Below are 27,366 nucleotides of genomic sequence, written 5' to 3' on the forward strand. Positions count from 1 at the left end.
AGATCCTGGTTTGCATTTGTGTAAAAATGAGTTTATCTATCTTGTGTGTGCCAAGAAACAAGTAAGAAGGCACCTAAACTAGCTTAAAAACTCTGTAATGGCTAAAGTAATCCTGCACTTGCTATGAAAAACCTGACTGAAAAAAATGAGAATGTTTGCAGCTGGCTGCAGTTCCCCAGTGACCTCCACAGTACAAACAACCCATCCTTATACAGGCATGAGGATGATGTGGGAGTGGGGAATGTCCCTGAAGCCACCCACAAGAGGATAGATACCCAAAAGTAACTGATTTCACCTCAAACTTTATTGATGCAGTGAATAACCTCAGTGGAGACCATAGGTAAGGGTTTGCTGGTAATAAAAATTTGGAGATATTTTCTCTAATTTATTGCTGTAGGATTAGATGGAGCAATGTGTGAAATTGCACTGAACAGGTGGAGCACCAGTGTGTGGAGAATGGTTTTACGTGCAAACACACCATCTTTCTAAGACCAAAGTTTTTGCTTCATCAGTTGTACTCAATCCAGAGCTGAGCTCATTTGAGTCTTCCAAACCTCCTCTTATATTATAAGACTGACCTCATGTCCAACTGAGACTGACCTCCTCCAAAGTGCTATTTCTCCTCTAAGGAAGCTACAGATGACATAATTCCATTTTAGTTTTATTCATCTCTCATCTTCAGTGAAAAAGGAGAAAGAGTTTGAAGAACATGGAATTGTTATGAAGGTTTTCCTACAGACAACACCAGAGGTAATTAAGACTGATGAGAGTTTTATTCCAAAAGCTGAACTCTTTCATCAACAAATCCTAGGATTTTTCCTTTCATACAATCAGTTTTGAATATCTCTTTACTCCGATTAAAAAACCCAATCTGTTGATCACCAGATCTCTACAGGATAGGAATGAAGTTCAGCAGCATCTGCATTCATAAAAAAAGGGAATGTGAAACTGCTTTGTAGTTGCAGTGAGGTCAGATGCAGCAGCAGCAATAAAGGTGGTGTGGTGTGATCACTAAGTGTTTATCATGGGAGCATCCAAATTCCCAGTGGGGACTACTCCAAAGTCCCCCATTTGGGCAAGCTTTTAAAACTATGCTTGTCACAATAGTGTAAAAGTAAAAAACCCTCAGATCAACCAATGATTTTTTATTATGTGAGGAGTTCACACTAAACACTGGCTTGTCACTGGATGACAGTCATGTTAATAGAGACTGCTTATTTTCACACTCTCAAGCATGGATTCAACCTGACATGCTTTTTTACACCAAATTTCTGGCTGTAAATACCCCAGAGGCCATTGAGTTGAGTTTTCTCACAGTCTGGGCTGAGGTAGATTCTGGTCAAACTGAGCAAGAAGGTTTTGATGTGGCTGCTCATTTCTCAGCAGCACAAACTGACAGAGTCCCTGAGCAGAACACCTGGAGGTGTGAATGCCCAGGGTGGTCCTGAGAAGCCTTTCTCTCTCTTCTGAACCAGGAGCACTGGATCAGGCCTTTCCAAACCGAGGCAGAAGAGAATCTGCCAGCAGTATCAAAGGGAACAAATATTTAAGGAAGGCTGAAAATATCAATAGCTCAAAGACGAGAGCTTCTCTTTTGTGATCTATTCTGAAAGCAGCAACCTCCCAGGAAAATTCAAACCCTTACAATCAACAGTGCACTGCAGACTCACAAATGAGTGTTACTTCACATGTCAGCACACCCATCTGAGTGCTCTTTACCTCCCCTTGAAATCACTGGGTCGTGTAGAAGAGAATCACTCTCGGCACAAATTCCACCAGGCTGCAGCACGGTTGAGCCAGGAAATCTCTGCTACCAAATGGTACCACAGCTGCACCACGCTAGGAAGGGCTAATCCTGCACTGCTCCAAAGGAAAGAAAAACACATATGTTAATGTCACAGCATTAAATTCATGCGCTCATTAATTATAATTAATTAATTCTTACGTTGTGCCCCAGACATGGCCACTTCACTGCCTTTGGAGCTCCTCCCATCACCTGACCTGGCTCCTCTGAGTCTCCTCAGTTAAACCAATGGAGCTTTTCCCAGTTCTTCCACTGGCTCTGCAAAATATATGCAGATTTATACAGGCACACACTAAATACTCTGGGGGGAAGGAGTAAAATAGACATTAATCAGATATTAAAGGACTTGTGAGACAGGGAGAAATATACATTTGGGCATAGTTTGGGGTTGGTTTTGCAAGTTATGTATACATATATACAATTACTGTGTGTATGTATGTATTACTGTTCTGTTTTAAACAACTGGATTGGATAGAATAAGAAGAGAGGAGGAAGAGGCAGGAGTTAAATACCTAATAACACTAATGTTAGAGAACTGTGGCTAATTTGCAAATGGATACCACATGGAAACACGCTTCTTCTAATCTGTGTTGCTTTAAAAAGGAAAAAAAAAAGAGGAGGAGGAGGCTGGGGTTAGTAAGCTATCTGACAGTCTGAGCAGCTCATCTGCTTGCAGGGATTGGGCTGGGAGCAGATATTCCCAAGTGCCTTGAGTATCAAGTACATTGGATGTGGCTTTTGAGCAGAGGGGCAAGGTGCTGCCTTCTCTTCCCTGGGGTGGCTCCCACTGGAGGCAGGTGCCTCCCGATGGAGCAAGGAGGGAGGGTTTGGTGGCACTGAGAGGGACAGGGACAGCTCTGCACTGTGTTTACACCAGAGCCTGGCCTTTCCCCTGCCTGTGTTCCTTGTAATTTCTGGAAATCAGAAATAAGCTGATGTGATTAGAGAAGAACAGATCTGGCTTAGTGCTCTTCAAGCTTAAAAAGGTGTTAAAGACTTGACAAATTACAAATACAGAACTAATAGGGATCCTAAATAAGTACGGTTACCTAATTCCTTTACACCGAGAGACAAAAATGAAGGGTGGCATTACTGTGATTGATGGACAGATAGCAGCCTGGCCAGGGAGGGATAGCTGAGAGCTGAGGCACATCAAAAAACATTTTACACCCAGCCCAGTCTTGATCTGGATAAGTAGGGACGAGATTTTGCTGGCTCTTAGCTTTGTTGATGGTTTGATACTGGTGACCCAGTGGAAACAGAGTTTTTGTGGCTTTGCTTCTCCTCGGGGAGGGGCCAGGCTTGGTTTTCTTTAGGTTACACTTTTTCTTTGTCCTTTTTATTTTCTTTTCCTTTTTTTCAATGCAATCTCAAAGTCATCTTGCATTAATTAGCCGTCATCTTAACGACACTGTTGCATGTTAGACGAAGAGATCTCTGAATTCAAATAAGACTTGACCCTAAGAGGGACCAGCTCCCTGGCTTTTTCTTCTCATCTCCTTAAATCTAAAAATTGCTAAGTGATCTCTGAGGCTCAGGCTTTCCTCGGAGATTAGTGTAAGAAAAGCCCCAACATCTGCAAAAGTGACTGCTTTTGACAACCGTACAGATATCTTAAAGAGCAGGAATTTCCCTAATAAAACCCCTTAAAATAAGTCTTCTTAAGATTTCTTAATGCCACAGTGATCAGTTTGCATGTTTCAGAAATTCAGAATTTTTTATCTGCTTTGGAAAGTTATGAAAAAAAAATGAAGCAGGTTTATTTAAAGGGGAGAAGTATTTGAGATGCAGGAGAGACGGGGTAGAAAAGCTTAGGAACTGGTGATAAAACCATAAATTGTATAGCTCAGGGAATTTGTGGACTGACTAAAAATGACAAAGCAAAGCAGCCCAAGTTGGTCATCAGAATAATAACAAAGAGGACTTTTACCAAGGGAAAAAAAAAAAAAGGAAAAAAAAGCACGTGGACCCTGTGGCATTCCATAGGCAATTTAAATAGCTTAATTCGGCATTGTTGTGATAGCCATATGCCTGATAGCCTCTGGGCCAGATCCTCTGCTGGTGTAAAGCCGAGGCTTTTCCACCTATTCAGCAAAGCATCCCTGCTAAAGGCCGCGTTTGGGCCTCTGCTGAAATGTAAGAGAGTGATTCCAGCAAAGACAGTGGGAGTTCAGCACCCGAGGAAGCTGCTCTGGCACATGGACACGTGTGTCAGTGTGTCCTGCAGCTGGGCCATGAGCCCCTCGCCCAAATTTGCCACGCATTTCTGAGCTCTTGGGAGCTGGCACAAAAGGCCGGGCTGGCAGTGAGATCCCAAAGCACAGGGAGATGTTGTGGATGTCTCTGTGGGCTCCTGGGCCTTCATCCTGTCCTCATTCCCCTCCTGGAGCAAAGAGGATGGGAGTAGGGGGCTGTCAGGGCTGTGTGTGCACAGTGGGATGGGCTGCTGATGCCTCCAGGGGTAAAATTCATCCCTGTGTTACCCCTGATCTGCAGATCTGCAGCTGGGCTGAGCATGGCAGAGGAGCCCTCAAGCAGGGCCGTCAGCACCTGTGTGCAGGGCCTGCAGCCTGTGGGGACAGCATCCACACCAGCAGCCTTGGGGATGGATCCCTGAACTCAGTTTCAGTGGAGAAGTCCCACTGAGGGAAGGATTACTAGAAAATTTGGAGGAGATTTTTTCGTCATGTCTTTTTTTTTTTTTTTTTCCATTTTGTGGGTCTGCAGTGGGGACAGAAATTTAGTTGTCTGAATTTCTGATGCCTTCGTGCTTGCCTGCCCACTTACTTCGTCCCCATAAAAATGAGTCAGTTTCAGCACTGGATATTCCCATTTAACTTTTTGTTTACTTCCATTTTGATTTCACGTTCTAGAAAGATCTGAAGGAATCCAGGCAAGGCATAAGCAATCACCCTGGTGATTTCTGTAGCAGCAAGTGGGAAGGATAAAATAGAATTTCATCAGGGATAGACTATACAGGGATGCATAATTTGCACAGGGAGGATGCTGATGATCTGTGTCTGCTGGTCCACAAGCGCATGACTGACAGGGTGGAGGAACTACTGGGGTACAGCACAGATTTTTGTGCAAGATGGATGGATGTAGGTGCAGGATATTTGTTGAGGATACATCCCATTCACCCCATGTGCTGTGGGATAGGGCAACTTAAGGCAGCAGGAACCAACACATGAAACCCCACACACGTATTTTTTCCTCCTCCTTTCCCTTTATGGGACACTTTCCAGCTCTACCTCAGAGCAGAGGGACATACTGGAATTACAGAATAACCCACTGAAACCAAGAAATCTGGTGCATGCCCAGCCCTAGCAAAGGTGGAGCAGGAAACAGATCAGGGATTAGAGCCAGGAAGGGACATAGGTTCACAATTACCATGTTAAGCCCTTCAGTCCAGCTGTAAAGCCTCCCAGCCACCACCCAGCTCCTGCTTGACCCTGGGTGCCCCTTAAATCTTTCTGGTGTGCTGGTTTGCAATGCTAAAATTCCCAGGTGCTGAGAGATGGGTTGCTCCTGGGAGCACCCCTGTCATGGCTTGGCTCAGAGCAGCTCAGTGCCCCTTATCTGGTCCTTGAGGTGCTCCTCAGCCTTCCTCACCCATGAAGTGCAGCTGAGAGAACTCCCAAGGACCCAAACGGAGCACAAACAGTGATGGTGGTGGTAGGGATCACACAGGGTGGTAGAAAACCTCGTGGCTGCCATTTTTATCCTCTTTATTTGTGTGTCTTTGCTCTGGTCCAGCAATTGGCAAACAGTTTTAAGAAGTGCTGTAGGTTAGAATAGAGGAGATTTCATTTGGAAGGGACCTACAATGACCATTTAGTCCAACTGTCTGACCACTTCAGGGATGACTAAAATTTAAAACAAATCCCAGAGTTAAGGTTATCCTAGAGCTGAATATATGAGTGCCTGCAGGTGGAAAATATTGGGTCAAATCCCCTCAGACAGGGGTGTAAATAAATACCTTGAGGGAGTGTAACGTGATGTTGTGGGATCAGCCATAGGATTCTGAAATATTTACTTGAAAGCTTATTATTTTTTCTTACAAAATGTGAGGCTTTGGGTTTTTTTGTTTGTGTGACTGTTATGGGTTGGTTGTTTTTTTGGTTTTTTTTTTTTTTACTTGGTTTGGTTTGTTGTTTTTTTAAGAAGGAAAGAGGACATTTTGTTAATGGAAGCATCTCAGATTGCAAACCTCAGAGGGGAAAACCAGATCGGGCAAATTCACCTCTCAACCTCTCTGTGTCTCAGTTTCTTCACCTGTGAAATGGGCACCAGATTGCTTAGACTGCCTCTTCCAATGTGCCCCTACACTGTAGGCTCCAGGGTGACATGGAAGCTGCAAATTAAGGCTCAGATGTCTCATCCCTATGCAGCAGTATCAGAAATACTGCTCTGAGTGAGAAAAATTGTGCCACCATAAGGAGAGTTTTATTTAGGACACTGCAGATCCGGATTTGCTGCCAGCAGCCTAAAACTAACAAGAACTTGGAGTGGGAAAAAAAAAATCCTTTCTGGTTTTATATCTCAATCAAGAAGAACTGTCCTTTTTAATTCAAACGCCGGGGTCTAGAGTTGTTTTCCCTGCAGATGCCGCCTTGCATTGGGAATATCAGGAGCTGCCAATTGCAATAACAGTTTCTAATTCCAAATTAATTCAGTGTAAATGAACTGTCAAGAGAAGATTGATTTGTTTTGGTAATTGCCCTGATGCAGGCTGCTGGGTGACAGCAGGAAAGAGCAAAGAAGGGAGCTTTGGCAGGTCTGGCTGAGCCTAAGGGTGGATTGAGGAGACGGAGACCTAGCTGCAAACATCATCTGTCAGGACCACTGCTGAGCCTGATGCTTTTTTCCAGCCTTCAACTATGTCTTCAGGAATGAAGCCAGCACTGCAAAACGCTCCTTGAGTTGAAGACATTGGTGTGTTAGGCAATGAGGAAAGGGGGGATAAAAAGAGACCCCTCCCTTGAAGGTCAGCTCTGCTGTGCTGCTGGGTCACCAGCCCTCACCTCCCCTGTGGTGGACAAGTGACAGTCTCACTGTGCCTGGCTGGGAAGGGATGAAAACAAGGGACACAGGGCTGGGAGAAGGCCTGATAGGGTGTGACGTGCCTCGTGGGACATTTCATGCTGCCTGAGAAGAAATGTGGATCCCTGAGCAGCTCCACGGGGATGTGTCTGATGTGCTGAGCCCTTCTCAAGGACTGACCTGCCACCACAGGGCGTGGACTGATCCATCCACAGACCTGCAGCAAGCCCATGCTGATGCTGGAGGACCCACTCTGACAAGTTATTTTAGCAGGAAATTCAATGTTAGACTCCCAGCAGTCAGGGAAAAGGCTGAACAACCCAGCATATCACCATCTGTAACCCAAAAGCAGACTCTGGAGGGTAGGCCTGTGGCAATAGCTAGTCCAGCAAATGTGTTCATGCCTCAAGAGGAGCAGTGAGCATGTGATTTTTAATCCATATTACAGATAAATATATGAACTTGTTAAAAACGACTCCATAAATACAATATACAGTCTATTACTGCAGTCTGTAAAACAGCAAGGCAAGAAAACTCCCAGAGCAAATGACACAGTAAACTCCTAAATGTTAATGAAGTTGCTTGCTAAAGAACTGCCAAGCAAACTAGCTTTTGCTTGGTGTATTTTTGGGGTTTGTTTTTGTGCATGTGCTTAAATTCCCTGATCAATACAGGTGCTGTGTGACTGAATTGCTAATGGAGTCTGTAGATTAGTTTATCAATAGCATTTAAATACTTTTCACACTTGCAGTAGATTTTGAATTATTTATTTGTTTCTGGTCAATTGCTTATGATCTCATTAGCATTTGTCTGTGAAGTGATACTAGACATGCTGGAATACTTTAAAGATTTCATGGCTCTGCAACTTTGAGAGAAGGAGGTGTCAGGGCTTAAACTCACAAAATCCTACCACAGTCCTTTTTAAGGCTGGGGCTCTGCTTGCAGGAGAGGAACACTCAAAATCTGCTTTTTGGGGAAAGGATGGAGGCAAGCTTGTAAGTACACTGCTGCCCTGAAAAGTTCAGCCTTCAGAGTGATTCCTGAAAATGTGACAAAATAATATTGCCATGTTCATTCTGAATTTTGGGCATAGAACATTCCAGGGATGTGTCTGGGATTCCACAGAAACCCTACAAGACAAGCTAGAACATGAACTGAAGCCTCTTGAGTCCTTTCCTCTAGTCTTCATAACAAATCCATTCATTTTCCTAATTACAAGAGTCACAAATATGCTAAACAATCTCATTTCATGTGTTGTGTTATTCTGATTTGATGGAGGAAGGGTTGCATTGTCCTGACAGACTTTACATTTGTCTTTTTGTCTTTTGATGTGTCACATGTAGACTCCACACAACGCTCATATCAAGATGAATGTATCTCAAAAGAGGAGGGGTTGTGCCTTAAAAACATTGGAAATATAGGATTTACAAGTGTTATCAATGTACTTTAAGAAGGAGAGAGCAGATTAAATGTAAAGCCAGGCTAGAAACCAATAGGAAGAGACAGCAGAAATGTCAATTGAAGAGGTGGAAGGAGGAGAATGTTTAACCCTCAGTGATAGCCTGGAATGTCCCAGTACAAATTCACAAACAAGATGAAAGCTGTGGAGCAAAACCAGGACTTTGTACCTTGGGTTGAAAGAGGAGCACATTACCCAGGAAGTCTGAAGCAAGACTGGAAAGAAAAAAATCTCCTTCTGGGAATTAGCAGTGCCCAGGGAGTGTCACACTGCAGTGGAATGTGCTGGCAGCTTTGCCACCCCCAGCTTTGCTCTGTGGCTGCTCCTCTGCTCTGTGCAGGAGCAGATGGATTGATCTTTTCCCAGATCTCACCCCTGGCATCCCTGGCTTTGAGACCATTGACTGCAGCCAGGCCATGTTATGAAGCAGAGGCCCCAAAACCTCTGAGATCTTCCTCATCTCTTACAGAGGCATCCACAAGACTTTTTCTACTGGATTTGCTGCCAGTCCTCCCACTTTGAGGTCAAGTCACGTACTAATGACACATCCCACCATGCCGAGATATTGCTAATTTTAGAGCTATTGGCAGCACAGTAGAGAGACTTTGCCAAATTTTCAGCTGCAGAGCCTCTTCTGAAGTGGCCTGTACAATTCACCTTAACCAGCTGCTAAGAAAAAAGGAAACAATGCCCAGACCTGTGTTTTCTGTCAGCATTCTGAGCACCTCTGAACACTGCAAGCATGATGAAGAGCCCTGTTTTGGTGTCAGATACTTCTTTTTAGACAAAATGGGATTGTCTATCTATTCCTAAGTATAACCATAGCTAGGACTTGGCCAAGACCACAAATTGGTTTCAAATGTCATTCCTACTTCTGTAGTCACCATCATATGCAATCTGTTTCTTTTTCCCTTCAATGTCTGCTTGATTTTTTCCTTGGTTAAGGCAAAGTGGGCAGGTATGAAAGGGTTTCTATGCTCTTTGGCAGTTCTGGTGAAATAACCAGGACTGTAAGTTAAATTCAGTGGAAATGTGGTGGACATAATTTCTGGAGAGAGAGAAGAGGGAGCCAGAGTTCATTGTCTTCTGCTGAATGTGGCTCCCCTGTAGATTCACTGTCCCTCCTCCCTTGTAATACTTTTGTAAATACTTTTATGGCAGGAAGAGACAGGACAACCTCATGAGTCTCCTGAACCAGCCACCTTGTGAGCAAGTGAAGCTTGTTCAGAATGACCCATTTTGTCCCTGTAGGGTGCCCCCACTTTCCCTGAGGAATGCCCTAAGAATTTGCAAACGTGAACTGCCACGTGTGCTGTCCACCTGGGGCAGAGAAATCCAGGTGCAATCTGGGGGCAGCCAGGGACATCTCACCAAAAGGAGGACAGGGAGTCCCACTGAACCCCCTGGGGAAGGTCTGGTGGAGCAGTCACAAGGGATTTGAATGCTGTGTGACAAATACAGTGTTGTTTTTGGCAGATACACATATTTTTTTCCCACCCAACAGGCTCTGGGACCATGCAGGACACTGAGTCAACTGGATCACAGATGAAACACTTTTTCCTTTCTTTCCTTTTTGTCTTCTTTTCTTTCCACTCTCTTTCTCTTTCTTTTTCAGTTCAGCCTAAATAATGATCTAGGACAGCACTGTCTCTTTAAAGGTGGCCTTTTTAACTGCAACCTAATCTTCTTCTATCCACTTGGACCTTGGATTTAAAAAATTTCACCAATCCGGATTTCCAAATCCTTGCAGATTCTGAGGGGGCTTGTTTATGGAAGTATCCTTTAGAAAACGGCTTAGACTTTAAGATGAGGAAACGCAGGGAGCTAATGTGAAGATTTAGGACTTTCTAGGAAGCTTGCAGTGCCTAAGCCCTGCTTGCTTGAGCAGTCTGAAGGTCCTTTTGCAGACTAAGAGGGATTAATACCCCTTTAACCAGCAGGGCTATGCACACATTCATAAATATACCATCTCCCTCTAATCGCTTCGCTCCCTAATCCACAATGATTTCTTAGGAATTATCATTTTATCTCAGCTAAATAAGCACATTCCTTGTGCTTCCCTGTAGAACAAAATAAAATATTTCAGAAGATTTTCTTTTCAGCTGTGGTGCCATGAAAACCAAGCTTTTATTTAAGACCTTTGGTAAATAAAGGAAACTTTGTTTATTTGCCTCTCCAGAGAAGGGCACCGGTCACATCCGCCCGGCATCTGCCTGCTGATCCACCCACTCCAGGGCCAGGGACTACCCTGCAGTCAGGATCAGGCTTATTTGTTTGCCCAACACCTTGTGAAGTGACAACACTTCTCTGTAGGCACAAGACCCAGGTGGAAGAGGTTTTGGCAAATTACAGCTAATGCCAACGTGGCGATTGTTGGAAGAGATCATTTTTGAGAATCCCATACAGTTTTTCATGTTTATTTTGTAGATCTTTCTCTACCTCCTTTGCTTTTCAGGTTTAGTGGTGTTTTTATGTGGTTTATTTTTTTGCATTTTACTTGCCCAAGCTCAGCTGCCTTACACAGGGCTATCAGTTTTGATTTTGGGGAACATCATCCTTTTTATTTTTGGGGTTTTTTTCCCCCAACATACCACTCTGTGGGCTCTCATGCAGCAATATCCTGCTGGCTGTAAGTACAGCTGGTAGCATGGGGTTGATCTTGGGGCAGGGGGGAACTACAAGCAATAAGGAATCTGACTTCTAATGGCATTTTAAAAAGAAAAGAAAATAGTTCTTTTATTGCTAAGAATATTGCACAGAAGTGAGTATTTCTTTGGTAAATCACTCCCCACTTAGGGTTTGGTTTCTAAAATCACTTTCAAATCCAGAAATGAGTTCAGGCAAATTCCAGCTGAAGTGAAACACTCAGCTCTGGGAGAGGCTTTGAGTTTAATATTAAAAAAAGCCTCTGAATTTCCTCTATTTCTAATTCTTACTCAGCTAAACTCTGGCCTTCTATCACAAAAAATGCACATAACCTTGAGAATCAGTACAGCTGTGCTGCATGGGGAGCTCCAGCACCTATAGGTTTCAATGCTCACAGTTTAAAAAAAAATGTAATAAAATATTTATTCTGGAAAAAATTATTTTTAAAATAGAATTAATAGGGACAATGCGAAAAAATTGTTGTAAAAAATCAAAACTATTTTGGAGCAGCTCTGTTTTTTTAACATAAGCATTTCAAAAATAATTTGGGATATGAATTGAGAAATACATCTCTTCCCTTAGTAGATATAATAATGATAAATGAAGAATTAGAGTTATCTCCAAGTATTTCCAGAGTTCAGAGGTATTTGAATCTGTGTTTTCTTTTATGTCTCTCTCTACTGAGACCACTCAATTTAGTAAGAAGTGAAATAGTGTGATAAATCTGCTGCAGCCTTTTACTACTTACAGTCCCTATGGGCTTTATATTTTTTCTTGTCCCTTCCCCATTTCTCTGTGATCAGAAGAGAAATACAGAAGCCATGACATGAAAATGTAGATGGCCTACAATGAAATCTTTGTCTTAGAAGGCGTGTTTGCAGTGAGCACCCCATGCTGCTGTCCGTGCTCCCACAGTGTGAGAGGACTGACCCTGAGCAAGAAGATGTGGAAGAATCCCATTCCCCCTCTTTGCCAGGAGAACCTGCAGTTTTTGCTGTGCCTGCAGCTGGGCCCAGTGCAGATCTGGCTTATGACCACCCTTGCCTGAACGTGGGGACCTGGATGTTTCCAGTGTTATTTCCTAACGCCTTCTCGCAACAACAAAATCATCCACCATGTTCCAAAGGGGCTCAGTTAAACCTGAGACTGATCTGATTTGAGGGGGATTTCTACCTGGGCTGAGGTCCAGGCTTCACATCTCTCCATACAATGCTCTGCCCTAATGCTCATTGAAAGCCTGAAAGTGGCTGGGAGGATTAGCTAATGGGTAATTTAAATGGGCCATTTCATAAGAGATGTGTATGATAAGCAAGCTTGAAGCCTTGCTTAAACCCTGTAGCTTTGTCTTGTCTCTGCGTGTCTCTTTCTGCCCTTGCCATATGTCTCTTTGCTACTTTTTCTGTTCTCATCTTCCACCCCATCAATTGCAGAGCTCTCTTTCTTTGTATTCTCAGGCAGACTCAGCTAAAGCCCATTTTTGTCAATGGGAGTCATAGACTAGGCCTTCAAACTCCATCTGACAACGAATCTCCCCACATGGAAACAGAGAAAAAAGATAACTCTAGGGAAAAGAGCTTTATATGTGCCTGGACATACATACACAGATTTATTTTTTCATTTCTTATCTTAGTGTTTCTCTTTTAGACTGAAAGATCTAAAGTGTAGGAAATTTGTGATAGCAAGCCTAGGAAAGTATATATAAAGGCTACTAATGACAAGCATATTTACTGCATCCCCTGGACTTAATAATCCTCATTAGAGCTGGAAAAACAAACATATTAAGCCTTAAACTGTAAGAATGTCTTCTAATGGAATTTGAGGAATTAAAACGTGGAACCAAGGTTTATCAGCCTGTTGCTAGGAGAGCCACCGTCTGTGTTTGCTTAGGGAATCATCATCAATAATCCCTTAATCTAATAGCAAAATATAGGAAGCTGCTGCACTGGAATGACCCTATTGGATGCCAGCAGTAAGCAACAGAGGAGAGCGACAGGGTTACCCAATGGCAGCTGTGGGGTTGTGGCTGTATCCAGGAGAAGGCCATGTGTGCAGGCACCTTGGAAGCGCATGAGGAGACTTTCTGTCACCCAGTGGACCTCAGCAGAACATGCTGTGGGATTTCCCCAGGAACAAAAGGATCTAAACAGATGTACAGTATCAGACCAAACACCTCCTGGAAACAGTACTGACCCTATTTCTGAAACTGCCCAAAAAGCAGGGTTCGTGGAAGAATGGGGAACATTTTTCCAGAATCCTCTTTGTCACTTTGTTGTTTAGACCTGGAGAGCCAGCAGTGGTGCCTTGGAATGGAACATCTCTTTTTTCTTCATAAATTTGTTCAGTTGCATTTTGAAGTAAAATAAAATCTCAACATCCACACCATCACTTATTGCAGAGTTCCTTAATGTATTTAGAGGATCTAACTGTGTTTAGTTTGGATCCCTGTTTGTTAGTGTCATTAGATTATGTCTACTTCTTGTACTGGAAGAGACAGTGAACAAACATCCTTTATTTGCTGTCTCTGAGCTTCCTGCCACTTTGTAGATATAAGTGCAATTTCAGATACTTTGCCAGGAACATATGAGCACAAGGAATACAGAGAATTCCCTGAATCCTACACAATTTTGTTTCCATCTCTTTGAAAGGCTTAAATACTGAGCTTGCAATCAAGACACCTAAGTTTAAAATGGTGTAAAAATGGTGCAATAATTGAATTCACATTTGAAATTGTGTAAACCTTGATGAATTTTGATGAGTGAGTAACACACAGTGGTGTTTGTGGGCATGTCAAAGGAAAGGTGGCAGAGTGCAGTAGTGAATTTTCACTTAACCCATTGGACAGTTGGCAGTCTTTTTTGAGCAAATACAACACAGCAAAAAACAGCTTCCAAAAGTGTCTGCTCCAGTCCACAAATGTTTCTGATAACCTCTTTTTGCTGATAAAGTCCTCTGAAGAACTGTTCTGGCAGCAAAGCTGGAGACTTCAGTTTCTCTTCATGAGACAGTCCAGAAAGGTGAAGGCTCTATTTGAAGGTGAGCATACTGGCCTGCGTCCAATCTCTCATCAATCACTGTCTAACTCCTGCACCACCCATCCAGTGCCTAGGATGAGCATTGTGATTTACTGCTTAATTCAGAACTTGATCCAAAGTCAATTGAAGTCAGGAGGTTGACACCAAGAAGTTCAGCCCCTAAGGCTGTTTAGGCAGGGCTCACTGAAGGAGGGACTTACTGACATGAACCTTGTGTTGCCCTTTTTCCACTATTTTTTATTTTGATCTATGTCTCTATGTTTCTCTCTCTCATCCCACCTCCTGGATTTCTGATGTCCACAGTGACTCCAAAGTCTGCAAAGCAGTCAATGTCAAAGTTTTGTTGTCCCATGAGAGGGGGGACAGTCTGGCAGGAAATGTCCACAGCAAGAGGTGAGGTGGACAGGGGATATTCTCCTTCTGCTGAAGCTGACTTGAGCTGAATCTGGCACGTGGAAGATCCAAGGTTTCACCTTGTGTAGTGCACCATGGACATCTACATTTCCTGCCAAATGGGGGAGCTCATTGCAGCTGCTGTCTTTAATATCCATCCTTCTCCCCAGTGGGAGGAGCTGAAGATCACATCACCCAATCTCAGGCAACTACACCCTTCCCCAGCTGCTGGGATAATTCAAGGTCCATTTTTCCATCTTGTCCCTGAGGCCAGACCCTCCAAGCCTCTGGGCTATGAATAAGCCCCCAGCACTTCAGGGCCCCAGGCAGTACCAGGAGGTTATCCTGAGTGGGAGAGACAAAGCAACAAAACCTGGGAGATTTTGATGATGTCCTTGGAAAAAGCCAAGCTTTTTTCAAAGAACAGCCAGGATAAGTAAAAAGAAAGGTCTTTTTACCATAAAGGGTTTGATGTTCTTCTCAATGCCTTCAGCAACATCCTCAGTTTCAGGGGAGCCACACATTTTGGTCCTGCCAAAGGGTAGCCAGCAGCCTTGCTTCTTCTGGGATGGAGATCTGGATAGGGCTTTGGGAATCTGTCTGGACCTACTAGTGCTGGGAACCCCTATTACACCATGAACTCTGAAGCCTGTTTAGGAGGTGAGATCACTGCTGTGCCACTCACCTGTGTGGGGTCTGGCATGTTGAACACAGTCCCAGCCTCTCCTGCAAGGACTTCCAAAGTCCTTTTGCTCTACCAGGCTACCTGTTTTCCAGAAATTTGCAGAAACTTCCTAGCTGTCTAGGAAAAGCACCTCTTGGAGACCTCAGTGGTTGACATTGCCAAAGGATTCAGAAGAGATTTTTGGGGAGGGAAAGTGGGGAACGAGCTGAGACCACAGATGGATACACACACATACACACGCACACACATATTGGCTGATTGCACTGATCTCTTTTTCAGGAAATCATGGGAAGTTGTGGCTACAGCAACACAAGAGCTTCCATGGGCATCCCTCGGAGCCCACTGCAGTGGGAAGAACTGCCCCATCTGCTTGCAGATGAGCGAAAACAAACATGGATAATCTCAACGTTCATCCAGCTTTGCTCTCCCCTCAGTTAATCCCCCACCAACAGCGCTGCCCACGGGACCACAAGGCTCCAGCCAGCCCTGGACACTGCCAGCCCACTGGGGAAGCAGCAGCCAATCCACAGCTGGCTCTCCTCCTGCCCAAAAGCGACCTCCCATGCAAATTTCTAGGAGAGGGACCCCATCCCATTGGCCCCTGGCAAGCACAGGCTAGTTGGTCCATGCCTGGTTCCACACAGTCTAGCAGGAGACAGGAGAGGCAGGGTAGGGATGAGCCCTGGTAGCCTCTCTTGTGGCCATATGGCTACATGAATCTTGTCTAACAGTGATTTTCCTTAAATGCAATCCTTTAAGGTGTTAAATCTTGCTTTAACTTATTTGGCTGATCCAACTTAGATCAGATTATGTTTGTATTTATTGGGATTTATGGATGTATGATTGCCTCTGAGCCCATATGGACAGCTAATTTGTCAATTAGAGCAATGCTGATCATTGCAGAAGCATGGCAGAGGCTGTTAAGCACCATTATCGGTTTCAACCTGGTCTGACCTTGAGACACACATTTATTTTGTCTGACAACCTTTTATTCTCACTGCCGGATTACAGATGTGTAAATTGGGCTAAAACCTTGAATATTCATCTTAGGTATGTCAAAAAAAAATCTGAAATTGTTGGAGATGAAGAATATGACAGGGAGAGCTGTTGAGCTGCATGCAGATAATGGGACCTGCTTAGATCTTCCATTGTATTGTATTTGTGGCCGTGGTAGAGCTGGGGACCAGGATGGCAGGAAAGTGCCCTGGGAGTCTAATTAAAAACAATGGCCATTTTTCAGGCAGAAAGAGAGCTCTGATTGCTAATTAAAGGCCATTATTCCTGTTTTGTAGTGGCTATAGCAAGGGCAATTTCCCCCTAAATCAGAGGTGAAGGGTGTAGGCTGGTGATTTCAGTACCTGACAGTAACAGTCAGTATCTCCATGTGATATCTACATCATCCAGGCAGAAAGGTTGGGACAGTCCTGTCATTGGATCATGTTCAGCTTTTCACCCATGGGAACCCCTGAGTCCTTTTCCACAGGGCTGCTCTCAATGACATCTTCTCCCATTTCTGGGATTGCCCTGCCTCAGGTGCAGCCCCTGACACTTGGACTTGTTGAACTTGATTCATTTCCCCTGGGCCCACTTCTTAAGTCCCTCTGGGTGCCATCCCATCCTTCAGGAGTGTCAGCACACCCACTCATCTGGGTGTCACCTGCCAACTTGCTAGGGTGCACTCGATGTCACTGTGTCTGTGTCATATTAAAGTGCCAGTCCCACAACACAGCTCTGAGAGACATCACTGGTCACCAGCCTCCACCTGGACATGGAGCCATTGTCCTTCCTGGTGTCTCAGAAGGGGCTCAGGGTCTCAGGGCTGTGTTGGAAGGCTGCATGAGAGGCAAAAAATTTCCTGGTGCGAGGCCAGCCCTCCTTCTCCTGTCCTGTCTCAGATGTACCGTGGTGAGCTGAGCTCCTTGGAAATGTGAATGGCAGATGTGTGTGGGCCCAAGGTTAAATGGGTACTTGGGGTTTTGACTCATCTGTTTAGAAACCAGGTATTTTCCAGGACTGTGGGATAGGGTATCTGTAGGTGATAGTGCCTGATAGAGGAGGAATGAATCACCATCTGCAGCTGCTGCTGTCCCCATGGATTGAGAAGGAACTTTGACTACTGCCTCAAATGAAATGCCTACATTTTAAACAGCTACCATCAAGTGAGATGAATGCTACTGTGGGCGTGGGATGCAAATGTGGGCCTGGAGAGGGGAGCTAAGTGCTTCTTAACCAGCTTCCTTGCCTTCCTCTCAGGCTCCCATGGCCACATTAGTCAGATACTTCATAAATCATGTGTCTGAAAGAGCAATTGTTCCACACACGTCTCAGTGATTCTGTGCTCGTCACCTTGACCCTGGTGTTTTACAGAGAACAAAAATCATACCCACACCTGTTAAAGGACAAGGCTAGGGACTAAGGAATAGGATTGTTTTAGCAATATGTCCTCAGCCTTACTGGTTGTAAAGGACTTCATCCTGCAGATGATTAAGAGGACTGAATTTGTCAATTTGCCATCAATACTGAATTATTTCTTTTGCAATCATCAAGTCTGGAATCTAAATCAAGAGGGATGTTTTTTGTTGGGTTTTTTTTTTTTCCTCTAAGAAAGTATAGATTTGGAGGAACATTAGAGTAGGAAATCATATCTGTTTGTCAAACTGCTTAATAAATTGATAAAAAGGGAAGACAGGAACATTTCACTTCAGTGATTCACAACTGGCCACTGTTCCCAATGAAACTCTTTTGTTTCTTGCTACCAAAGAAAGAAAAATCTCTTTGATGCTGCTTTGCCTGGGGAGATGGGTTGGTTGGAGTCCCATAGCAACTTGGGTGAGAAAATATCCCACAGTGGAAAAACTCTACTCTAAAACTAAAAAGCATAAAAATATTAACTCTTCAGAGTGAAGAGTGTAGTTGCTTGTTTACCAAATGGGACGTGTAAACCCATTACGTAAAATGTCTTTCATCGCCCATATGCTTTCTAAACTAATCAGCTTTGAATCCTGCTAAATCCCAGATTGAGATAACAAATGAAGGGCTCAGCTCGCTGGGAGAAAGGCTGCCTCTTTCTGCTGGGTATTAAAAAGAGTTAAAGGTCACATATTCCCCATGTGGATCACCCAAAAAAGAGATCATGCCGATAACACCTATGGCTTTTCCGTGCTAAGTAAAGTATTACTGAAAGTGAAATTCATGTCAAACACAACTAAAGGGCAAAGTTTCAGATTAAAACTCACGTGATGGCTTTGTACAGGATGGAACATCATATCCTGAAAGAAGATTTTGCCTTCCCAGTCGTGCTGTGGTGGTGTTTACAAGGCAGGGATGAAGAAGCTCTTGGCTGATACATCAAACAACAGGGCTTTGGCTCTGACCTGCCTTCCCCTGGGCTGCCTTTGGGGTGGCCATTCTGCTGATTGTCACCTGGTACAGGCCACTGCTTCTTGCCATGAGATGTGGATCCATCAGGAGGACTGTTGTCATTTGGAAAGGAGATGTGGGATTAGCTCACAGCAGGCCTAGTGTGCAGGCAGTGCACGTTTGGTGTGAAATTTCTAGAAATGTCAGATAACCTTTCTCACAGCCATTTCTCTCCCAAAATCTCTCTTCTCAATCTCCCCTTACTTGCCTTTTTCTCTTTTTCAAACTTGAAATACTTCCTCCCAGTTTTAAACTTTTTATTCTTGCAGTAAAAACTTTGCTTCTTTGTCAGCTGTCAATTGCTTAAAAAAATGCAAGTGTAAGCACAAAATTTTCAGTAACTGCAAAAATTTTTGATTGATCAACAGTTTTCCCAGAGGGTGGATCTATGCTTTTCCATCAGACTGTCAAATTTATACTGACAAGGGTTCTGTATGGTCTTCCCATGAACATTTTTATCTATCTGTACCTGAATCAACAGATTCCTCGCCAGGAATTAAAGAAAATGACCAGTCCAGCTAAGTTGCTATCATGTATTTGCTGTCCTATTGTACACTGTTTATCAAATCATTTAAAGCCTCAGTGTTTTTTAAGCTCTGAGCACAGGATATCTCCTAAGGCAGCATCATCCCTGAGGTACCAGATGCCAAGCCCTGTCTTGTTGTAGTCCCTCCAGATCACCTCAGCAAGGGCACTTCTTCTGTGCTAAATTTGGGCTTCTCCACCCCAGAACGATGAACTAAACCCATCCCTGGTCCCACACTGTGTTTGCAGTGGATGGAGATAGGACTGGGATCCATCTCCCAGGTTTGCTGGAAATGTTGATGTACCCTTGCTATTTTCTGGTCATTGGAAAACCGTTGGTGTTCCTGTTCTTTTAACTTTGGTACTCTAATGGTTGAAATTTTAGGAAAACCTTCTACACAGATCTCTTCTTGAATGCTGAAGAAGATATCATCACCCACACTCATCATTCTGCTATTGCATTAAAGTGTTCCAGCTAGATTAAGCTCATCTGTTTGAGTTAACAAAGAGAAGGTTAAATGGTGACTTGATTTTAATCTATAAATACTTTCCCAGGAAGCAAAGTTCTGGTAGCAGACAGCTTTTTAATCCAGCAGACAAAAGCTGAACAAAGCCCAATGGTTAGAAGATAAAGCAGATGAATTTAGAGCAGAAATGAGGGACAGATTTTTGGGAGGGAGGAGGATTATCCATGAATGAACCTTTCCAAGGGTATTGGGTTCTCTGCTTTTCCCTTCTTGCTGGCACTGACTTTCTGTTTGCCCAGAATCCTGGAAAAACAGGTTTGTAACAGGACTTTGTGGAAGGGTGAAACAATTTTTGGTTTCTTTCCACATCAGACCTCTGTTTGCATGAGCTCATCTTTCCACTGGTGCTTCCTTCCCTGCAGATCATCATGCACAAAATTAGACTCAGAGAGGCTGGGCACAAAAAACAAGCTGCCAAATTCAGATTATGGTTATTCCTAAACTTTGCATCGCTTTTGATTGTAGGTTTTCAAATATGTTTATCACAGTGGAACTGATTCTGAAAATGAATATGAAAAAAAATGGTAGATTTTTGAGTCAGCAATAAACATAATCTCTAAAAGAACATCAAAAATCCAAGGAAAAACATGTTTGTATTTTAAACCAATACTAAAAATAAGATTTTTTTTTTGGTCTTCTAGGGAAGCTTCACACTGGATGAAGAAGAGGGGAAATGAAAAGAAATTTTTTGACATTTAACTTATTTCACTTATTTGCAATAATGTGCAATAAATTGAAAAATAAAAGACAGAAAGAAAGCCAGCCCAACAAGCTTTGTAACTAGTTTTACACTTCAGAATACAACCAAACTCAGAGTATTTAGAAGCTGGTGTTAAGGCATTTTTATTGGTGATGCTGTCAGCCTTTCTCTGTTGGGAAGGTCTGTTTTTAACTTTCCTAAATCATCTGGTAAACAAGGTGAGGTGATGAAGACAATAAATTTAAAAACAAGCAAAGATTTAGTTAGGACACCTAATTAGGATTTCTAATCAGGAGTCATCAAGACCTCTAATTAGCAGGGTTGTTCAGACTCATTGCTTTCTCTTTAATGGCCATAGGACATCCAAATGGTTTTAAATTATGTACCATGGGCTCCTAATCAGTTTATTGAACATCATAAATTGTTAAAAGGAGTTAATAGCTTGTGTTCCTTGGTAGAAAGTGCTAATACTCGAGGCAGAGAACTCATCAAATGAAGCTCGTTAGAGAGGGGAGGAGGGAGATTGTGTCTCAGTGTCTCATTTTGTTTTAGTAATTAGCTTTTACTGGATTATCCGATCCAAATCTTTATTCAGTTTACTCTGTCAAATCTAGTTTGCATTTTAAATGGAAAATTGACACGTGGAACAATTTGTCTCCTGCCTGGGTTAACGGGTCCAGCTGGCAGGAGGCTCCTGCTGGGAGGGGTTATCACCAAAGCCATGCGGGGGGGACCAGCCAGGGGTTTCCCCAGCACCTGATGTCCTCTGGCCTCCACCCTCAGCTCCTGCCCCAGCAGCTGGAGAGCAGCCGTGTGTGAAATTGCCACGGTGCAGCCCCAGCTTGCCCTGAGAGCAGCGAGGGAGCCGGGCACAGGGAGCACACCAGCGTGGAGCTGACACCAGGTCAGCTGGCTCTGGGCAGGTTTTGTGGCTCTGGCCAGTGCAGGCTGCTTTAACAGAAGTTGTAAGAAAGCTCCCAGTGGACAATTGCAAAAAATTCTCCCTTTCAGGGAGTGTATTTCCTAAATTAACCTCTGGTCCCTGGTGTGTGGGTATTGACGTCCACCCTACGTGCTGTGACAAAATGCATTAAAATGCCAAGATCCTTAATGTTTTACTGGCTGACATTGTGGCTTTTCTGAATGTGGGTTTGCCTGACAAAAAATTGAGAATTTGGTGCAAAACATTAACTTCTAAAAACTGTCATCATAAAGATGCTGCTGTGAGCCCAGCTCAGCTGATTCAGCACCAAAGTATGGTTCTTCCCTATGCTGGGAATCTTCAGATGTCAAAGCAAAGCCTCCACTGCCACCCCATTTCATCCCATAGTAGTGGTCCCAGCTAATAAGTGGTTGGTTAAAATCTGGAGGGATAACCACGGCATATTTCTGTTTTCAGGAGCCCATTCCCAGGACTCCGACCGTTTATGCCTGCCTCTTTTAGCTTTGCATGACACCTTTATGACATTTGAGAGAGCAGGGATTGACTTGCCATGGCTGAGTACATATGAGGGGGATGGTGATGCTGGAATGACCAGGGTGTGATGGTTTTGGAGATTCCAGGGCTGCAGTGCAAATTAATGGATTTGCCTGCCCTGATTATTGTTATTTGCTCATATGGAGCACGTCTGCAGCTGGAGGAATGAGGTGCTCTGACTCCAGTGGAGCAAAGCTCCCAGGCCTGACCTGAGTGGGGATCCTCTTAGTGCCCTTCATGGAGCAGCAGCCCCCTGGGGAGTTGGTGTCCCAGCCTCAGTGAGGACTGACATACCCAAAATCACCTGGGGAAACCTCTGGCAGAGGTTTGTGTCTTATAATGCCACCTTCTGCCACTGTGCTCCCCACTTCAGGAGGGCAGCTCGCCTGCATTCTGCAGGAGACATCCCTGGCTCAGACACTGCCTCCCCTGCTGGCTCTGAGGGGCCACCTGGGAAGGAGATTGCAGCAAATACCCTGTCTCCTGCAAGCCGCTCTGAACCCGTGGAACAAGACAAAAGAGATTCATCCCCCTCTTCCCGTTTGAGAAGAGGGGTTGGGAAAGGGAGTCTTTCCATGCTAATGTCACACAATTACTTCTTAACTGCCAAAACAAATGGCAGAAATGGGGAAAGTGACACCAAATCAAAAATGTCACAGGTGATCGATTCATGTCATCTACCGTCGCCGCAGCCAAGGCTGGCGAGAGAGACACAGTGATAACACAACACTAATATTATATTACAGCCTTCACAGCACTGAATGCCAAGTGATGAATATGTGTCACTTTATGTGTCGCTCACTCTCCGGGCCTGGGCGGGCGAGCATGGAAAATGGAGTGTTCAGGATTAATGATATCGAAAATGATAGAGAGGAGATTGAAAATGCCTTCCTTCCTCAACCATGCAGATTGAAATGTACCTCAGAGCTATCTCTTGCTGCCCTCCTCCTCCACCCACTTTTTAAAGGTCTTTTGTGCAGCATTTTGAAGATGAAAGGAAAAAAGAAAAAATAAGGGGGAAAAAAAGAAGAGAAGAGTCGGAAAGAAAAGACATGAAAAAAGACAAGAGATTAAAAGACAAGCATCAAAAAGACAAGAGGAGAAGAGAGAAGAGAGAAGAGAAGAGAAGAGAAGAGAAGAGAAGAGAAGAGAAGAGAAGAGAAGAGAAGAGAAGAGAAGAGAAGAGAAGAGAAGAGAAGAGAAGAGAAGAGAAGAGAAAAGAGAAGAGACTTTTTATAAAGTGTGCTCTACTTGGAAATTTCTTCCTCTGTTCCTCGTGGTTTGATTTATGAGTAAGATTTCCCATATTCAGGTATTCTCTCACATACAGACACAGCCTGGAACACGTCCATGACTTTAGCCCAGGACCATCAGTTAAAAACTTGATATAGCCAGAAGGCTGTGGCTGGATCGAGGTCTGTGCATGATGTATTATAATTAGCAAGTAATCTTACTGAGCATTCTCAATGAAATCCAGAGCATTCTAATGTTCATAATTTCTGTTTTGCAGCCTTCAGAAATTTCAGGTGAAAATCAGAGTCCCAGAGTGCTGGTAATTTTCTCCATCTAACAAGAAGAACTGATAACTGAGAAGATGGGTGCAGCATTCAGGACAAAGTGACCTGTCCAATGTCACAGGCAGGGCTGAGCTGATGCATGGCTCCTCCTTTAACATCCACACACTATTTATGCAAAAATACTGCTGGATGACCCATTCCCAGGGGCCCAAAGACTGCAGACACGTTGCTGAGGCTGGAGAAGGTTACACATGTGCATTTATGTAGCTGCAGGGTTAGACCCTGGCAGCCCAGGGAGGGATGCTTCCATTTCCATGCAGACATTCCCTTGTCCTGTCTCTGGCTGATGCTGGTTCTGTGAGCTGCAAGGCTCTGTTGTAGCACCTGAATTATTGAGTGAGGTTTTTGCAAGACTTGTCCAGGACCGGGTGAGATGGGAGGCCTGGAGGGAGCTTATCCAGGGATAATTCACCCTCTGTGGCTGAGGGTGGGTGCTTGTGGCCATCCTGGTTTTGAGGAGAAAGGTTACCTCCCCCTGGCTGTGCCCACACCACTCCTGGAGCTTCGTTTTGGGTTTATCTTGGATTTTGGCAAGGATGCCTCAAACTTTTGATATAGATGGCAAAGGAAGGAAAGAGAATTTTTAATACCTTTTTTCCTATTTTACCTTTTTTTTTTACCTCCAGGCTACTTTAATTGGGTCACCATCCCAGGTGGAGTGAGGGTTATTCCTTCTTTCTAGCCACAGTGGAAACCATCTCCTGCCTTGCTGTGCCCTCACCTGATATTCCAGATGCTGCTCTTCCCGGGGAGCTTGGAGCTTTCTGTCTTTGAGGCACGGTTAATGGGGACAGAGTTTTGTTAAGCAATCAATGCTGCATAATGGAACAGCCTTTTTTTCCTTGCTTTCTCTCTTCTTAACCCATTGCAAGTCCTGGAGAAAGTGTTTCCCACAGAAAAGAGAACTGAATCAAATAACAGAAAGTTGAAAGGGGATGCAAAATTTGTTTGAGTATCATGTTAAAAAAATGCTTCCTACCACTGACTGCCAAACACCTGCCTGAATTTATCATTAACCTCTCCTGCAGAATGAGCACTAATGGAGAATGATCTTAAGCACTCACAGCCATCAGTTTCACACAGCAATAGACTGAGATGGGAGGAAGAAACCCAGAATCAACTGAGAGTACCTAATTAATTGGATTATAATTACATTTGGAAAGCTAAAAGGTAATAGATCTGTTTGAATTATGATCATCACAGGCTCTTCAGGGACTGAGTGTGCAGTGTGAATCACTTGTATGTGATCACCAGAGACATGAAGAATTAAATGAGTGCAAATATTTTAAATAAGAGCACATGTTCACTAGTGGGAATTTTGGCTGCCAGGCTTGGCTGGCATGAACATGTTTGCATTGAGATGGCAGTCTCAATGCTTTTGAAGTCTTATTTTTTTTCAAGGATACCTGAGCCAAAAATATTACCTTTGGTGTGGTTCACCTCTGGAAGAAGGATAAAGCCTAAAGACAAATGAGGGCCTGGAAATTAAATTTACATGTGGCTGCTGCTTTCCTAAATTGCAGCGCAAAGGGGCCACACACCATCATTGGACACATACTTTTGTCTGTCTTTCCTCACTCTTTTATCTTTTTCCTTTCCCCATAAGCACACAGTGCTGACTCCCCCAGCCTTGAATGTGAATTTCTGCATATTCCTTCTGATAATATAATAATAATCCTTCTGATAATGAAAGAAAAAAAAGAGAAAATTTAAAAAAAAGGAAAAAAAAAAAGAAAGCAGAACAGAAAGAAAAGAGGCATTTCAGAGATACAGAACATTAACAAAAGCCTGTAGATTTCCAGCACAGAGTAACAGGGTGGTGGAAGTATTCGATCAGAGCCATAAATCTAATGAGATTGTAATGATATGCAAATTAACAGCACCATGAGCCAAATGGGTAAAGTTTCTTTATGGAGCATATTAAGAGGCGTTTTGCCTAAGTGGAATGGTTGGGTGAACAATAAATGGTGAGCCACAATCTGCAAGTATTGGCTGACAACAGCAATAAGATAAATAAAAACAGATGAAGACAAGTATTATTCTTCCATTTAAAAGGACAGATGCTGCAAATGAAACCGTACTGCCCTCCTGCAGTGGGAAACTGCAGCCTCCATGAAATACCAGGGATTTTTCACTGCTCTTGTTCAAATTAATACTCACAGGAAACTTCTTGAAAACACAGTTTTGATCCAGCATTTATATATTCAGGGATGGACAAGAAAATGTGAAACCTCAGGCCAAATTGTTTTCTAGTGTAAATTAGGCAGCCCCCATTAGCTCTACCAGTTTATGCTGGCTTTGGATCTGGATCCCAAACTGTACCTGCCAGCATCTGACTCTTGATAAATATTGAGTGGTCTCACTATGACATTTTAATTATAACATTATGGATTTCAGGAGGAGGGGGAGCAAAAGAAGAGAAAGCATTTATTTTTGGTTTTAAGCATAAAGGAAGAAAAAAAAGTAGAAGAAGGAAATAACATCTCTGCAGGTCGAATAGGGATTTAGTGGAGATCAGCTAAATCTCAGTTCTTACCATTTTCAAGGGCTCCATCCAACCTTATTTTAACTTTGCCATGGGCAGCCACTTTGTAATTTTCACGTGGGATGCCTTGAGATCTTTCAGTGGTGTCACTGGCCACACTAATGACTTCTGTGCCAAAAATGGTGCTGGTGAAGCCATGTCTGTGGATGGCAGAGGGACTCGCTCCTTTGGTGTTACCTCGTGCCCTGGTGAGGCTGGAGCACTCATGGGGAGTAGGCCTACTTAGTCACTGGAATAAAAAAATGGTGTTTCAGGAGGGATTAGGAATGGAGAACATGGAATGAAGGAGGAAAAGGAGGAAGTATGACCCTCTAGCCTTGTGGGGACACCAGATAGTTCTTTGGTGTTCCCTGAACATTCCAGCAATGTCACATGCAAAGATATTTGTGAGAAGGAGGAGCATGAAGTCGTAGCCAAGGCTGTGCTAACAGGAAAGTCTCAAAAGAAGTTTCCACTTTCCTAGCCGTGGAGCAGGGTCATGGCTTTGAGAGTGGCCAAAGCAGCACCAACCACCAGCATGGAGCTGGCTCACATAAAGAGTCTCTGAGGTGGTGCAGTGGCTGGCAGGGTCAGCAGCTCTGCATTGTCCTCAGGCAAGCCTCTCTGCCCACTTGAGGGTGGCACTGCCTGCTGGCTCACTTTTCCTCCTTGTCAAGTGGATGGATGCTCACCTCCAGGCTGATTTCTGGGTTTGTTTGTGACTATGCCAAGGTCAAATTCAAAGATCTTAGAGACATGAGATTAAAGTGATACAGGCCTAGTGTATGAAACTATGAAAACCCTGAGGATAACAAATGCAGCCTAACATAACTTTCCTTTTCCAAACTTTCCTTCCATCTGCCTATCTAAATGTTTCACCAAAGCCTACAGCACCTGGATCATCTCTCAGTGCAAGATCTTAGCATTTACCTGTGATTCAGACTGTCCTGTTGATGCCTTAGGATTTAGCTTTTATATTTTTCAGATCCTGTACTGCTTTAGTGTGTAACTCCAAAACTCCATGGCCTGTCAGCTACTGTTCTCCTCCTTTATTCAGATAAAACAATTCCTCTCTAGGCCTGGGACTCGAGCACACCCCACTGTCTCAGGCCCTGAAAAGTATAAACACAAGTGAGTTGGGTGGGGAGCAAACTGGGGGTAAATGACTTCATTACCTGAAGCTGTAATTGGAGGATTAACCCTGACATGTAAATGGACCAAACATATCTGTCTGAAAAACTCATGACCGTTGTCCATCTCAGGTGTAGCCTGTTGGAACTTCTGACTGCCCAAGGTGTGCCTGTTGAGGTCTTTAATAAATGCCCACTTTTATTCTCTTAATCTTGTCTAGCCTCTGTTCCAGGTAGCCACTCCAAGGCATCACTGAAAGAAAGTTAACAAGATCCAAGCAAGACAACAAGGCCGAAGTGTTTGAGAAATGTTGTTCAACAGATTGCACATCGATCTAGGAGTTAAGCAACATGGTTTCTGCTTCTCAGTGCAATTTCTTTATAAAGCCCTTTTAGACCTATGGAAGGAAAATAAGATTCATAG

General features: G+C 43.7%; 1 long non-coding RNA gene across 2 annotated transcripts; it reads right to left on the reverse strand.

The window, feature by feature from the left end:
• Window positions 1–455: 455 nt before the first annotated feature.
• On the reverse strand, window positions 456–4,379 carry LOC135304153 (uncharacterized). 2 transcript variants are annotated; one of them, XR_010365599.1, is made up of 4 exons: window positions 4,288–4,379; window positions 1,946–2,062; window positions 1,720–1,860; window positions 456–919 (listed from the first exon to the last, which is right to left on the reverse strand). It is a non-coding gene; the product is annotated as an uncharacterized LOC135304153 (long non-coding RNA). The 2 variants fall into 2 exon arrangements; XR_010365598.1 differs by having other exon boundaries at window positions 456–1,860.
• Between the last annotated feature and the right edge of the window lie 22,987 nt (window positions 4,380–27,366).

Source organism: Passer domesticus, chromosome 7, assembly GCF_036417665.1.
Source record: "Passer domesticus isolate bPasDom1 chromosome 7, bPasDom1.hap1, whole genome shotgun sequence".
Taxonomy (NCBI): domain Eukaryota; kingdom Metazoa; phylum Chordata; class Aves; order Passeriformes; family Passeridae; genus Passer; species Passer domesticus.